Below are 16,604 nucleotides of genomic sequence, written 5' to 3'. Positions count from 1 at the left end.
AAATAATACAAGCTTTATATTACAAGCCAGGGGCCTCGAGGGCTCGAATACAAGCTCGATACACAAGAGTCAGCGGAAGCAACAATATATGAGTACAAACATAAGTTAAAGAAGGATGCCTTAAGAAGGCTAGCACAAAAGCAACAACGACCGAAGAGGCAAGGCCTCCTGCCTGGGACCTCCTAACTGCTCTTGGTCGACATCGATCTTCATGTAGTAGCATCCATCGGCGGTGGTGTCTCGCTCCAGGGATCCGCCATATGGTTGCATCAACCAGAAAGAAGAAAGAAGGGGGGAAAGGGGTAGCAAAGCAACCGTGAGTACTCATCCAAAGTTCTTGCAAGCATCAGATCTATACTAAGTATGCACTGGTATCAAATGGAAGGTTTGTATCTGGGGACTGAACTGCAGAACGCCAAAATAGAGGGGAAGGCCTAGCCTATCGAAGACAAGAATCTTCAAGCAGCTCCGAGCATTTTGCAGCATGTAGAATAAAGAATAGCAGTTTATATTTAATAAACATGTTGTAACATCAATGCCCAGAGATCCTTCCTTGACTCCCTGCGAGAAAGCAATCTCGGAGTCACATATCCATCCCATATCTCAAGTATCCATTTCTAGTTATATAAGATCAGGATGTAAGTCTGAACGTCCATTACCATGGACACGGTATTCGAATATATATCTTCCCTGCAGGGGTGCACCACATTACCCAACACGCTCGATCACTCTGGCCGGAAACACCTTTTCTAGGGTCAATGCCCGGCCTCGGAAGATCAAGATGTCGTAGCCCTACCTAGGCTTAGCAGAGAGGTCCCCGCCGGTCTACATCCTAACCACTCCAGGGTCTTGGGTCCATCGCCCGCAGCACTCCGGGTCGTTATGCGACGAGCTGGGACGAGCACCACCTCATACTGGATGGCACTGGCCCGACAGGCCCACGATGCTGAACTGGATGTCTGACAAAGCTTCAGCTAATACTACGACGTCGAGGCCCATAACTATTCCCGCGTGGTGGTTAGTGCGTAAAGGCCAGAGGCCAACTCAGAACAAATACCCAAACCATTAGTGCATTGGGCGCTCGCGGAGACAAGCAGAGACTCACAATAATGTGACCCCGTCGCCCCATCTCGTGGACTTACGGCAAGGGCCCAGACTGCCCAGCTGTGCCATGTGGAAAACTCACGGGTGCTCAACGGGCCCGCCCGACTTTCACATCAACTCGCGGGTACCCCTCAGGTCCGACCGGACTTCAACAATGGTCTCAAGTAAAGTCAAGGTAACCGTGTGTCCAAACATCAAGGGGAAAACCCGAGGAATCACCCACGAAGGATTCCACTCGATGTAACCATCAAGGTGAGCATAAGAGGATCCACCCTCGAGGTTCACACTTGAGGTGTTGCACGACAGAGCCGTATCGGGAATGGCATGAAAATGACTGAATAGCTACACTACAGGAATATCATCAGGAGTGCGTTATGATGGATCACCCTCGGCACTCGATAGTAGCTCTGCAGAGTTGAGCAACTAAAGGGGCGTGATGTGATGTGAGGTGTTAGGCTCTGGTCATAGATCATGTTGATCAAGTCATCGAAGATGAAGCAGGGGCAACAAGGACAATGTGGGGGTCACTGATGGATCACTAACCAACCTATACTAAGTAGTTTAGGATAAGCAGGTAAGGTACAATAGCAGGTACAAAAGCAGGCTATGCATCAGAATAGGAGCAATCAATTACAGTAGCAAAATCTAATGCAAGCATGAGAGTATAGAATGGGCGATATCGGGATGATCAAAAGGGGGCTTGCCCGGTTGCTCAAGCGAGAATGAGGGTCGTCGTCGACGTAGTCGATCACAGCGGCATCGGCAGCTGTCATGGGGTCTACCGAAGAGAAGAGGGGGAGAAAATAGTAAATACATAGCAAGCAAGAGCATAACAGGGCAACAGGCAGAGCTAGACGTGTTCTAACGCGGTGCTACACAATACCGGTGAAGGGTGATAACATCCGGGAAGTTTTCCCAGAGTTAGGCATTTTCGAACAGATGAAACGGAAGGGAAAGGTTGCATGTTTGGTATGAAAGGGGCATGTGACAGATGAACAGACCTCGTATTCGGATTCGTCTCGTTGTTCTGAGCAACTTTCATATAGAAAAGTTTTTCATCCGAGCTACGGTTTATTATATATGATTTTTCAAAGTTTTAATAATATTCTGAAATTATTATTAATTCAAAATTGGAATTATGACGTGAGCCTAATGTCAACATGATGTCAGCAGTCAACAGAGCATTGACTGGTCAAACTAACGTGTGGGGTCGTTCTGTCATAGACCTAACTGTCTAACATATTTAAATTTCACTAAACTAGTTCATTAGGCTAACTAAGCAAGGTTAACTAAGTTAGTTAATTAACTATTTAATTAATTAACTAATTAACTAATTAACTAATTATTTTTATATATTTTTTCCTTCTTTTTTTACACAGGGCGTGGGGCCCCAACGTCAGTGGCCCCGGGGGTTAATCGGGCGATGGGCGAGCGGGTTAACGGGCGAGCGCCCGTGCGAGGGCATGGGGCAACAGGGGCGCCGGCGAGGCCACGACGCCGTCCGAGGAGGGGCGTGGCCAGGCCGGGGCGGCGACGGCCGGAGTGGGGCGGCGCGGCGAGTGCCGCGGAGGCACGGACAAGCGGCAGGGAGGGTAGCCACGGGGTAGGCAGCAGGCGTGGTCCCAAGCAGCCGCAACAGGGAACGGGGACGGCGGGCGAGGCGCGAGGCGAGGGAGCACGGGGCCGCCGCAGCAGCGGGGCACCGGCGGAGGCGGTGAACGGCGCGGGCGAGGCCATTCACAGGCGGGCGCGCGAGCCGTGGACGTGCACGGACCGAACGGGATCGAGGCGCGGTGGTCGTTGCGACTACGACGAGCGGTGAGCACGGGCGGGAGGGTCGAGGAGGAAGGGGAGGTCACGGGAAGGGCACACGGTGGCCCGACGATGGGGTTAGTAGTAGCAGACGGCGCCGGCGCAGAAGAAGACGGCGGCGAACGGCGACGAGGGGGATGGGGTCGGCGACGTCATCCTCGGGCGACCGGCGAGTGAGGAGTCGGGGCGGCTCAGGTGCACCGACGGGACGGCGATGGGGTGGCGAGCGTCGGGGCGGCGAGTGGCGCTGTCGGGGGCCCTTCCAGATCCAGGAACATGGAGGGGGCGGGGATGGCGAGGCGGCCTCTGCGAGGTGTTGGCGACCCGACGAACGGCAGCAAGGGGCGACGGGTCGGGCGTCGGGTGGTGTTGGGGGCGCCGAATTCTGGGTGCCGTGGTCCAGCCCTGATCCATATTGAGGGGGTGAGAGGGAGAGGTGGATCGGGGAAGTGGGGAGAGTGGGGATCGAGCCTAGGGTTTGCGGGTGGTGGTGGGGGGTTATGCGGGGAGAGGTGGGCCGGCCGGGATGGGCTGGCTGACTGGACCGGCTAGTTGGTTAGCTAGGCCGATGCCCTGTGGGGGGGGAGGGGGTCTCTCTCCTTTTCCTTTTATTTTTTGATTTCCCCTTTTTTGTTTTCTTTTAACATCCTACATTTGCATTTAAGCCACGAAATGACTTTGCAAAAAAATGTGGAGGTGCACAAAACAAATACTAGGAAATATTTAGCGCTGCCACAAAAAGTTTGGGAGGCTTTTGAAATGTTTTGGATTTTTCATAAATTAGAAAAGCATTTTATTTATTGCCTTGGTCATTGTTTTATTAGTTTAGGGCATTAAAACATACTATGAAATATAGGTTTCAACCTGACAAATAACCAAAGATTATTTGCCACACTTCGAACATTTTAGCTTTCATGTTTGACAAACTTGAATTTGAACTATGATTTAGATCAAGTGAGGATTAGCAACAGTAATGTGATGACATGGCACCATAACGAGGATTATTGTAGCTTAATTATCCAGGAGTCACAATTCTCCTCTACTACAAGAAATCTCATTCTGAGATTTAAGGGGTGGAATAAGGGGGAAGCTATAAGGACGGATGTCTGAAAGGTTCGGCATCTGGTAGTTATCTCAAGGAAGGAGATTTTAGAAGCACCAGGAAATGTATCAAGAGTGTTATAAGGAGGTTCAACAAGTTTCAATCAGGTAGGCATCCAGCTGATGCCTAAAACAGGTGATGAAGGGGTTCAAAGCAATGAAGAAAAATGTTGCCTCTAATACCGGAATGAAACATGGTGAGGAAGTTAGCTCGTGAATTACATATGAAGCCACGTGCAAAGAATATTTTGGAATCAAGGTTGTATAGGAGAGTCAGGTTTCAATCCTGTGGAACAGTGGGTTATGGGCCCACCATGTGGGGTAAAAGCAGGAAGGGTGCTAACATTTTGCACGGTCATGATAGCGAGGCAGATCAGAGGATAGCTTGTAGGTTACGTTGGCAACAACATCGGTACCAAGGGCGAGGGACGAAGAGAACCATTTTCCTGCTCGTTAGGACAAGGCGGACCAATAGGCAAAGTTCTCGTCCATCGATGGCTACCGGAATGTCATCAACAATAGTAACAAGGTCTTACTGATAGAGTTTGTACACCGAGGTGTTTACATAAGCAAGGAATTATCACCGCTCAGATATGTTAGGTTACATGAAATTTTAAATGAAACAAAGGAAAGGAAAGTATATACTCCAATCAGTTATTGGTGTTCTCGAGTGTCTACAACCCAGAACCCGTGGAAAATTTGAGTGAGCGAGAAATAATAGTTGATGAAGAACTCATAAGAAGTTATGTAGTTCTGTGATATTCTTCAGATACCAGAGGGTAATACTCAAAGGTAGATCAAAGTAGAGGTTGGATAGGTGAAAAGAACTACAAAAGACAAGTACTTCAACTTGTCCGAGAAATGGGATCAAAGAAGAACAATATGGTCGGAACCACGGTTGCAAAGGACCAAACATAGATACAAGATGAACTTATCACAAGGGGATTATTATTATAACAAGAAGCTTCGATGATAAGTTCCACATCGGGTCCATGGGCATGAACACAAAGGCCCATGGTCGACTCCCACTTCTCTAATGCACAACTTTCCATTCACTTCTCGCATTCGAATAAGTTGTAGCATTGAAATGTTATCCAAAGAAACGCTGGTAGATATAACCCGCATAAGCTTCGGGTTCACACGGATTTAGGGAAGACATAGGTTCAACACATCAGGGCATATCAGGAACATATACCACAAATTTCACGAGTAAAAACTCAAGCCCGGAAGCAGAGTATGGTTGAGAAAGCAGAAGATACAACTTACCAAAGGCATTATGTATCCGAGGTAAGGCTCACAAGGTTATTGAGAAAGGAAGAAGCTGTCGGATAAAATCCAACAAAGGATCTGGTGGTACACGAGGGATCTGATGTGAGCAACGGTACTCAACCAGAAGAAGAAAGGATGCAAGGAGATCAGGTTATAGAAACAACTAACCAATTCAAAGCTCAAATGTAACAGAATTATGATTCCCAAACCGGGGGATCAGAAGCAGAGGCTCTAATCAAAGACAAGTAAGTTGAAAAGACATAGATCGACAATCAATCAAGGTTTGATTTGTCGAACACCAGCTCATGTCCAAAGTGACATCTGAACCAAGGGAAGGATTTTAAATAGGACTGGTGATCGCGAGCATACACAAACAAATCGAATCAAATGCTCGAAATCACGATGACCAAGGATGCTAATGAGTATTGCTAGACATACAGAGTAACCATAATGCAAGTAGATAAGTATTTGCTGCGCAATAGTTGGAGAGGATTACCGGAAGATCGGATAGTACTTCAAAGTATGAATCACTTGATCAACTAGGAATGAACAAATCCTTGAAAAGTGTGAGGAATTATTCATAGGGGTATTCATGCGGCAAGGAACTGCAGGGCAGTGTAGTAAGCATAAAGGAGTCTCGGAACATCAGAGAGTATTTCAGGACATCTTGTAATAACAAGGGCAACTGGGGATGAAGGTATGAACGACAATGTAGATAGTTACCAATAAGGATTTATCGGTGGTAGGGATCGCAACGGCGAAGGGCACAAGGGTCTAGGGAAAACATCAAAGACTATCTTCAGAATCTTCTGGTGCACCAAGTAATCATCTGGAGTAAGTGGCTCTCTGGGAGTAAGTATTTACGAGAACCTAAAGTTGTTAGGAAAATCAGTTAACCCGAATAGAAGAGAGATCAGATTGACAGAGTACAGACGAGGTGTAAAAGATCCTAATACCATCCAATGGCGACGTGGGCCCGTAAGCCACACAGCCTTGTTAGTAAATCAGTTTTTTTTCAAAGACTGGACTCAACTTCGGCCAAGGAGTTAGAAAGGGGGATCCTACAGGCAGTCGGCTCTGATACCACCTTGTTGCACCCCGATTCAATCGTACACTAATCATACATGCAAATTTGTACGATCAAGATCAGGGACTCATGGGAAGATATCACAACACAAATCTAAACACAAATTAAAATAATACAAGCTTTATATTACAAGCCAGGGGCCTCGAGGGCTTGAATACAAGCTCGATACACAAGAGTCAGCAGAAGCAACAATATCTGAGTACAGACATAAGTTAAAGAAGGATGCCTTAAGAAGGCTAGCACAAAAGCAACAACGACCGAAGAGGCAAGGCCTCCTGCTTGGGACCTCCTAACTGCTACTGGTCATCGGCGATCTTCACGTAGTAGCATCCATCGGCGGTAGTGTCTGGCTCCAGGGATCCACCATCTGGTTGCATCAACCAGAAAGAAGAAAGAAGGGGGGGAAAGGGGTAGCAAAGCAACCGTGAGTACTCATCCAAAGTACTCGCAAGCATCAGATCTATACTAAGTATGCATTGGTATCAAATGAAAGGTTTGTATCTGTGGACTGAACTGCAAAACGCCAGAATAGAGGGGAAGTCCTAGCCTATCGAAGACAAAAATCTTCAAGCAGCTCCGAGCATCTTGCAGCATGTAGAATAGTAAAGAATAGCAGTTTATATTTAACAAACATGTTGTAACATCAACGCCCAGAGATCCTTCCTCGTCTCCCTACGAGAAAGCAATCTCGGAGTCACATATCTCAAGTATCCATTTCTAGTTATATAAGATCAGGATGTAAGTCTGAACGTCCATTACCGTGGACACGGTATTCGAATATATATCTTCCCTGCAGGGGGGCACCATGTTACCCAACACGCTTGATCACTCTGGCCGGACACACCTTTTCTGGGGTCAATGCCCGGCCTCGGAAGATCAACACGTCGTAGCCCTACCTAGGCTCAGCAGAGAGGTCCCCGCCGGTCTACATCCTAAGCACTCCGGGGTCATGGGCCCATCGCCCGCAGCACTCCGGGTTGTTGTGCGACGAGCTGGGACGAGCACCACCTCATACTGGATGGCACTGGCCCGACAGGCCCACGATGCTGAACTGGACGTCGAGGCCCATAACTATTCTCGCGTGGTGGTTAGTGCAGAAAGGCTAGAGGCCAACTCAGAACAAATACCAAAACCATTAGTGCATTGGGGGCTCGCGGAGACGAGCAGAGACTCACAATAATGTGACCCCGTCGCCCCGTCTCGTGGACTTACGGCAAGGGCCCAGACTGCCCGGCCGTGCCACGTGGAAAATTCGCGGGTGCTCAACGGGCCCGCCCGACTTAAACATCAACTTGCGGGTACCCCTCAGGGCCGACCCGACTTCAACAATGGTCTCAAGTAAAGTCAAGGTAATCGTGTGTCCAAACATCAAGGGGAAAACCCAAGGAATCACCCACGGAGGATTCCACTCGATGTAACCATCAAGGTGAGCGTAAGAGGATCCACCCTTGAGGTTCACACTTGAGGTGTTGCACGACAGAGCTGTATTGGGAATCGTGAAAGAGGAACCACCCTCGATGACAATGACTAAATAGCTACACTACAGAATTATCATCAGGAGTGCATTATGAGGGATCACCCTCGACACTCGATAGTAGCTCTGCAGAGTCGAGCAACTAAAGGGGCGTGATGTGATGTGAGGTGTCAGGCTCTGGTCATCTATCATGTTGATCGAGTCGTCGAAGATGAAGCAGGGGCAACAAGGACAAGGTGGGGGTCACTGATGGATCACTAACCAACCTATACTAAGCAGTTTAGGATAAGAAGGTAAGGTACAATAGCAGGTACAAAAGCAGGCTATGCATCAGAATAGGAGCAATCAATTACAATAGCAAAATCTAATGCAAGCATGAGAGTATAGAATGGGCGATATCGGGATGATCAAAGGGGGGCTTGCCTGGTTGCTCAGGCGAGAAGGAGGAGTTGTCGTCGACGTAGTCGATCACAGTGGCATCGGCAGCTGTCATGGGGTCTACCGAAGAGAAGAGGGGGGAGAAAATAGTAAACACATAGCAAGCAAGAGCATAACAGGACAACAGGCAGAGCTAGACGTGTTCTAACACGGTGCTACACAATACCGGCGAAGGGTGATAACATCTGGGAAGTTTTCCCAGAGTTAGGCATTTTCAGACAGATGAAACGGAAGGGAAAGTGTCGGTGTAAAAAACTGGTGGATCTCGGGTAGGGGATGTCGAACTGTGCGTCTAGGCGGATGGTAACAGGAGACAAGGGACAGGATGTTTTTACCCAGGTTCGGGCCCTCTCGATGGAGGTAAAACCATACTCCTGCTTGATTGATATTGATGATATGGGTAGTACAAGAGTAGATCTACCACGAGATCAGAGAGGCTAAACCCTAGAAGCTAGCCTATGGTATGATTGTTGTTCGTCCTACGGACTAAAACCCTCCGGTTTATATAGGCATTGAAGAGGGTTAGGGTTACACAGAGTTGGTTACAATGGTAGGAGATCTATATATCCGTATCGCCAAGCTTGCCTTCCACGCCAAGGAAATTCCCATCCGGACACGGGACGAAGTCTTCAATCTTGTATCTTCATAGTCCAGGAGTCCTTCCGAAGATGATAGTTAGGCTATCCGGACACCCCCTAGTCCGGGACTCCCTCAGTAGCCCCTGAACCAGGCTTCAATGACGACGAGTCCGGCGCGCATATTGTCTTCGGCATTGCAAGGCGGGTTCCTCCGCCGAATACTTCATAGAAGATTTTGAACACAAGGATAGTGTCCGGCTCTGCAAAATAAGTTCCACATACCACCGTAGAGAGAATAATATTTACACAAATTCAATTTTGCTGACGTATCTCGTGGCGTGAGATCGCACCACGGCCAAGCCTTTATTCAAATCGTTTTTAGTATGCCACCTCAGCGCGGTTAGCGAGGCGGTTTCCTTGGCACGTCTTGTCAAAGCAGAGATGGTGTCCCCTTATCCCGTGATTCTCATCAATACGGGCGTGGGTAACCCAACCGTGCCCGTTGGCACGTCTCCTCTATCGAAGGCAAGTCCCGAACGGTCACGGGGAAGGCTCTTGGTATTCAACCTCTTTATAAAGAGACCAAGGCTCCACTCCCTTCTTGCAATCTCAATCGAATCTGCCCCTCGCCTCGAGTTCCAACATCCAAAGCTCCAGATTCAGGCGCTTCGGGCCTTCGATGATGTCCGGCTCCGACCTGCAAGGCCGGTGGATGCCTTCCTCCGTTACGGAAGAAGACGTGCTAAAGCTAAGAGATGCCAGGTATCTAACCAGCGAAATTTCACATAGGCTGCCTGCCCAAGGGCAAGTTATTCCCACCCCCAAGCCTGGTGAAAGCGTGGTGTTCGCATCTCACTTCCTTCGGGGTCTAAGCTTCCCGACGGACCCCTTCGTGAGGGGGCTCATGTTTTACTATGGGTTGGAATTTCATGACTTGGATCTGGAGTCCATCCTCCACATCTCATCGTTCATTGCCGTGTGCAAAGCCTTCCTCCGTATTACCCCTCACTTCGGATTGTGGCTCAAGACCTTCAAAGTGGAGCCGAAGATGATCAAGGGGCAACAGGCAGAGTGCGGAAGGGCTGTTATAAGCAAGAATGCTGATGCTCTGTGGCCCGAGGGCTCTTTTCAAGAGGAGCTCAGCTTATGGCACCAAGAGTGGTTTTATATCACAGCTCCCAGGGGCACCAAATGGGTGGCGCCACCTGCCTTTTGCTCGGGTCCTCCACCGCGGCTGGCATCATGGGTCAATAAAGGACTTGACTGGGGGCCGTCCAAGGACGTGCCCTTGTTGCAGGGCCGCATTCGAGACCTCCTAGAGAGAGAGAGATCACTCTGGTCGTAGTAGCGCAGGTCATGCTGATTCGTCGCATCCTACCCTGCAGACGTCGCCCCCTCCGCCTGTGGGAATTTAACCCAAAGGGGCCACGAGCTCTCCAACATTTTATGGGCACGACGCCCGTGGAGATGTACAAGCTTTTCTTTGGATCACAAGCGATGTGTCCAGACTTGACCGAGGACGCAGGTCTGAGCTGCAATCGCCCGGATACTCAAGTAAGTAGCCCTGTACCCGGACACGCTATCCTATGTTTATCATGAATTTGCTCTCAAAAGAGCTGTCCCTTGAACAGGAGTGGATAGCGAAAGCAAAGTTAATCAGGTGACCGGCCCCCCTCCCTGAGACCACGCCGGATCCCATGTTGACCAGGATGCTGGAGGTTGCGCCTTTGGAAGAAGGTGAAGGGGGGAACAAGGAAGCTACCACCTCCGCGAAGGAGGTTGTCAGGAAAGGAGAGATCGAGAATCCCTCCATCTAGGGGAAGAAGAGGACCGCCTCTGAAGACCCGGAGACCATGGTCTCATAGCGGGGGAAGAAATCTTCGTCAGAGGGTCCTGCGCCGAGGGATGCCTCGGCCGCATTGTGCCCCCAAAGGGACCAGCCCTCCACCGAGCCGTAAGTAAAAAGGGGAGTTTTTATTAAAGTAAAGGATATCCCTGCCCTATTTCTGATGAGGGTAACTGAAGTTTTACCTTGTAGTTCGGATCTCAGCCCTTCTCAGCAGAGCTCATCTTTGGGGGATCTTCGTCCTGAGATGATAGATAGCGAAACGCCTCCCCCTGCCGTACCGTCGTGCGAGGCGGGTGACCCTGAGGTGTCATCGCGGAGGGTTTCTTCGAGTCCGGCGGGGCCAGAAGGCAGTCATATTTCCCCACAAAGCCCTCTACATCCGGCCTTCAAAAAAGGTCGTCGGACGAGTCCGGCACCACCTAGTGTACGGTCAGAGGAGCTGAAGAATCTGCTCGGGCGAGCGTCTATCTCAGAAGATCACCGTGCGTTAATGAGTACGGTGATTGAAAGGATTTCATCCACTGAGAGAGGATTGCACGAAGCCGTCAGAAGTTTACTGATAGGTTTTGAGGTACGCAGAATGATGTACCTTCTGATAGTTCCGCATATAAAATGCGCCCTGTGTAGATAGTAGCCCCTGAGACACGGTGTGTTGTCAAAAATGACAGCGCGCCGAGGATCATAATCCCAGGTATAATATGTCACCCTTCCTATGTAGGTGGCGAAGTGTCCGGTGGCTAGCCGGACTAATGGATTTGCCGAACTAAAGCGGCAACTTGACGTGGCGGATGCCGACATCGCTCTTGTCCATAAGCGGCTGGATGAGTCACAAGGTATGTGATTTCTCCGCGGACACCTAGTAAGGGAGCTTGATTCCCGTGCCTTACAACATGTATGCTTGATACAAATGGTGCCGCTGCCATGGAGAACCTTCGGGCGGAGCTCGCCCGAGCCAAGGAGCAGGCCGGAAAAAGTGATGCGGCTGCCTTGAAGGCGGCCGAAGAGCTAAAAGCTGAACAGGCTTCTCACTGCCGAAGCAAGAAGAAAATGGCCGAGATGGCCGTGAAGTTGAAGAATGCTGCCGACCGCTACAAGCTTCTTGAAAGGGAAGATCGGGCAGTGCAAGAGGACCTGAAGAGGGCCACTACCGAGGCCAAGGATGCTCGCTCTGCGATGAGAGCTATGAAGGAGGAGCTGCGTCAGGCCGGAGATATCGCGGCTGGAAAGCCCTTCCTGCTGCGGAGGAAGTTCACGGATCCTAAATGTGCTCAGTTGGACCGGCTATGGATTTCGGAGGATGCTTATCTGGACTTGGTGGCAAGTGCCGCGGACGCGGCCGAACACTTTCGAGATCAAAAGGATCACGAAATGGAAAAGGTTTTTTGGTCGCAGTTCCATAATCCAGAGCATCCTCTACCATTAACCGATCGCTTGGCCGAATGGGCGGAGCTGAATAGGTTATCCGGACTTGCCATGAAGGATGTCGTGAGTCTTTTGTGGCTGAAAAGGCCCGAGCCAAAGAGTTATTTGGGCTTAGTGCAGCAGTTCCTTGGTGCGGTGCCGCATATCAATGCAATGAGGAGGTCGGCATGCATAGAGGGTGCGCGGATGGCTCTTGCCCGTGTCAAGACATACTGGGCAGAGATGAAGGCCACCGATGTTGCATCCCCAGATTCAGACGGAAGCCGAGTACCTGTCGAGCAATATTTTCAGGAAGTTCTGCAGGGCGCTCATTTAATAGAGATGTAGTGCTCGAAGGATATTATGTTCGAATAACATGTATTATTGTGAAACAATGTTTCGATGAAATATAAAAGCTTTTTATACTTGTGCCTTCAAGAATTAAAATACCTCCTGTGCGGCCGTTAATGTATATTTGTATATAACCTGAAAGATGGTAGTCTTCAGCTTCATCCCCCATGCATATAATGCGGGGGTGTTTGCAAAAGGCGCATTTTCACACTTGATCCAACGTCTTGGTCCTATAAAGGAGGTGGTAGTGTAGCAAACTAGGGAACCGGATTATAATGCTTTATCACTTTCACTTAGCCATAGGAGTTTGACAGTGGGGCTACTATATAGCCCCTAGGGGCACCGCGCTCACCGGAATTTGGGGCGCGTATGTGCCTGACCGGGAAACGGCCCTTCGTCAATGCGGAGGAATCCTATAGATTCCGGCGGGTCATCGAGTGGTTGACTAGTCTCACACTATATCATGACAGTCAGTTTTCGGCTTTCTCTACTGAGGTGCTCGCCTGGACGAACCGGGGCACAATCGCAGTAGTTCTCTTGGTGCCGTGTTAGCCGATAGAGCGGAACGTAAGGCAGCAAAACACAGGAGCCGGGCAAACCCAACATTTGACCAAAGACATGATTCGGAGCTGATGCATATAAGGCCTAACTCGAGACGCCGAACACTCCCTAAGGTATTCGGTCTTTATGAATACGGTCCGAACAACGCCCTTGGTAATAAGCCCCTGGTGTCCAGGTACGCGCAAAATTCTGACGTGGCCCATGCCAAAATGCCAGCCTCCTCCTCGGTTATAGCAAGAAACCGGGGGATGTGTATCAACAAGAGACAGTAAAAAAGGTTTACGCAGGGTCTTAATCTGAAAAGAATCCTTCCAACGGGTCCCTACTGCACGTCTGCGCCTGTGTCTCCGTTGTGCCGTATCCTGGACGGGTGTAGCACGGTGTTCATCTGTAAAAGAGAGGAACTTAGTTGAAAAAGGTCGTGCGAAAATGTATGTTTATACTAAATAAACAAAGTACAATTCAAAAAATGAATAAAATTGAGCTTTAATGTCTCTTGTTGTAAATGCGCGGAGCCCCTAGTGCGGGGGTATGCGGCTGGTAAGCCCCTGTATGTTTATGCCGGACTCGTCTAACCGTATCCGGGGTATGAACGACCTGTTTAGGTGCTTGGATTAGTCAAGCCGGTTTAGTGTGTGGCCGTCGAGGCAGTCACACAATCTTCCGCGCTCGAGGAACACTCGATATTTCCCTTTAAGGAGATGATGCCTCGTGAACCGGGCATTTTAAGTCTGAGGGATGCATAATGCGTTATTGCGTTAAAGCGGGCGAAAGCTTCGCGCCCTAGTAGTGCTTGATAGATACTTGTAAATGGGGCGAGGTGGAAGGTTAACTTTTCGCGGCGGAAGTTGTCGGGTGAGCCGAACACAACTTCTAGCAATAGAGAGCCCGTACAATGGGCATATCGCCCTGGCATTACCCCTTGAAAGGAAGTGTTGCTATGGAGAATTTTGGTTGGGTCTATCCCCATTTTGCGGATTGTGTCCTGATATAGCAGGTTTAGATCACTACCGCCGTCCATTAGGACTTGTGTAAATTGGAGTCCATCGATTATCGAATCTAATATCAAGGCAGTCCATCCTGCATTCCGGATACTTGTAGAGTAATCCTGATGGTCGAAGGTGATTGATTTTAACAACCAATGGCGGGACTCCTCTGGGATAGGCCATATGGCGTGTATATCTATGGGCGCCGCTCTATTTTTCCCTTTTGTCATGTGAAGTGAGTTTACTGTTTTGACTTCTTGTGGGAAATTCTTTTGTTTTCCGGTGCTCTGCTTGTGGGGTTCGTCATCGTCCTCGCTTGGTGTGTCGAGCCCCTTGTGTTCGGCATTGAGTTTGCCAGACTGCTTGAAGACCCAATAATCTCTGTGGGTATGGTTTGCAGGCTTCCCGGGAGTACTATGGATTTGGCATATCTTGTCCAAGATTTTGTTTAAGTTAGATAGCTCGTCCTTGTTATCCTTAAGGGGCAGTTTTTTATGATCCTGCCGTGAGCTTTAGAATTCGGCGTTGACTGCCATGCTCTTCGGGATGTTTCCCTTGGTCCGGCGCTGATCCTTGCTGCGTCGCGATTTCTCGTTTCCATCCCTGACTTTGGATGTACTTGGGTCGCTGGTACTGCATCTTGCCAGCCAACTATCCTCTCCTGCGCAAAAGCGGGTCATGAGGCTTGTTAATGCGGCCATTGTTCTTGGTTTTTCTTGGCCGAGGTGTCTGGGGAGCCATTCATCTCGGACGTTGTGTTTGAAAGCTGCTAAGGCTTTGGCGTCCGGACAGTCGACAATTTGATTCTTGTTAGTAAGGAATTTGTTCCAGAATTTTCGGGCTGACTCTCCGGGTTGTTGAGTTATGTGACTTAAATCGTCTGCATCCGGAGGTCGGACATAGGTCCCTTGAAAATTTGCCCGGAAAGCATCCTCGAGTTCTTCCCAACTTCCAATGGTGTTTTCGGGGAGGCTTTTGAGCCAATGTCGGGCTGGCCCTTTGAGCTTGAGGGGTAAGTATTTTATGGCGTGGAGGTCATCTCCTCTAGCCATGTGTATGTGGGGGATGTAATCCTCAATCCAGACTCCAGGGACTGTTGTTCCATCATATGCCTCTATGTTTACGGGCTTGAATCCCGCTGGAAATTCAAAATCCAGAACCTCATCGGTGAAAAATAGGGGATGTGCGGCAAACCCCTATATTTAGGTGTACCGTAATATTCGGATACTTGACGTGTTGCATTGCTTACTAGAGCTTGCTTTCTTGGCCCGTAGATAGATCTAACTGGGCCATCTTTTTGATGCGAATCCGTGTGTGGATCGCGTGTCAGCTTGTGTGCGGCGTCGTTTGCTGCTCTATGTTTGCCATGGGGTCGTCTATCCGACCGGGTGGTCTCCTTGTTCTTTGATTGTGGGGGCTCTACGGCTTCCTCGTCAAATTCGGGCAGTAGTTTTCGCTTCGGGTAGCTCTTTTTTCGGCGACTGTCGCCGTATTTGTCTGCGGTGTTGAGTACTTTGCTCCATCTGATTTTGAGCGCATCTTCCGCTGTTTTGAGCTTCCGCTTCTGCTTTTTCAGGCTACGTGCAGTGGCGACGAGCCTTTTGTGGCGGTTCTTCTGCTCCGGCAACCTGTCCGGCGTGAGATCGCCCGGACTGTTATCTTCGCAGGGGACGGATTGTTTATCCATATTGTCATGTTCGGACGGTTGCTTGATAGCATGTTCGCCGTCCACCGGTTTGCCCTGCTCTATGGTTGGGTCTGTATGACTGCTGTCTTTGTCGAGGCGGGATTTTGAGCGGCGCTTACGTCGCCGTTTTGACTGCTTTTCGAGGGAATGATCCCTCGTGGCGTCCCATTGTTCCTCGTCGTCGCTTCCTTTAGGTGTGTCCACCATGTATACATCGTGAGATGAGGTGGCTGTCCAGTGCCCTATAGGTGCTGGTTCATGTTTGTCTTCTACATCGTCGTCCATACCGTCAATGTCTTCGGAGTCGAAGTCGAGCACGTCGTTTAAACTTTCGACGGTGGCTACGAAGTGGGTGGTGGGTGGGCTTCGAATTTCTTTGTCGTCCGCATCTCAACCTTCCTGACCATAGTCCGGCCAGGACTCTCCTGATAGAGAGAGAGACTTTAGTGAATTCAGGATGTCGCCAAAGGGCGAGTGCCGAAAGATATCTGCGGCGGTGAACTCCATGATCGACGCCCAATCGGATTCAATTGGCAGGGGCGCGCAAGGTTCGAAGTACGGAGAGGAGTCCGGCGCCTTGGAGTCACGAGCTTCGCAAAGGACAGGGTTGGTGTTCGGCTCATTCGCCGTAGGGATCGCAGCCCCCGAGGCGGTGTCCAGCCACCCATCCTCGATCGGCGCAGTCGGCTTCGAGCTAAGGGTCGGAGCAGACACTGGTGCGGCCTCCAGGGCACTGTCCGGCGTCAGAGCTAGATCATGCCCATCGTGACAGTGCGGCGCGCTTGGCTGTGGCTCGAACCCGTCGAAGATCAAGTCTCCACGGACGTCAGCCGTATAGTTCAGACTTCCAAACCAGACCTGATGGCCAGGGGCGTAGCTTTCGATCTGCTCCAGATGGCCAAGTGA

This window comes from Triticum aestivum, chromosome 1B, assembly GCF_018294505.1.
Source record: "Triticum aestivum cultivar Chinese Spring chromosome 1B, IWGSC CS RefSeq v2.1, whole genome shotgun sequence".
NCBI classification, from domain to species: Eukaryota; Viridiplantae; Streptophyta; class Magnoliopsida; order Poales; family Poaceae; genus Triticum; species Triticum aestivum.
Note: the sequence above shows the minus strand (reverse complement) of the source record.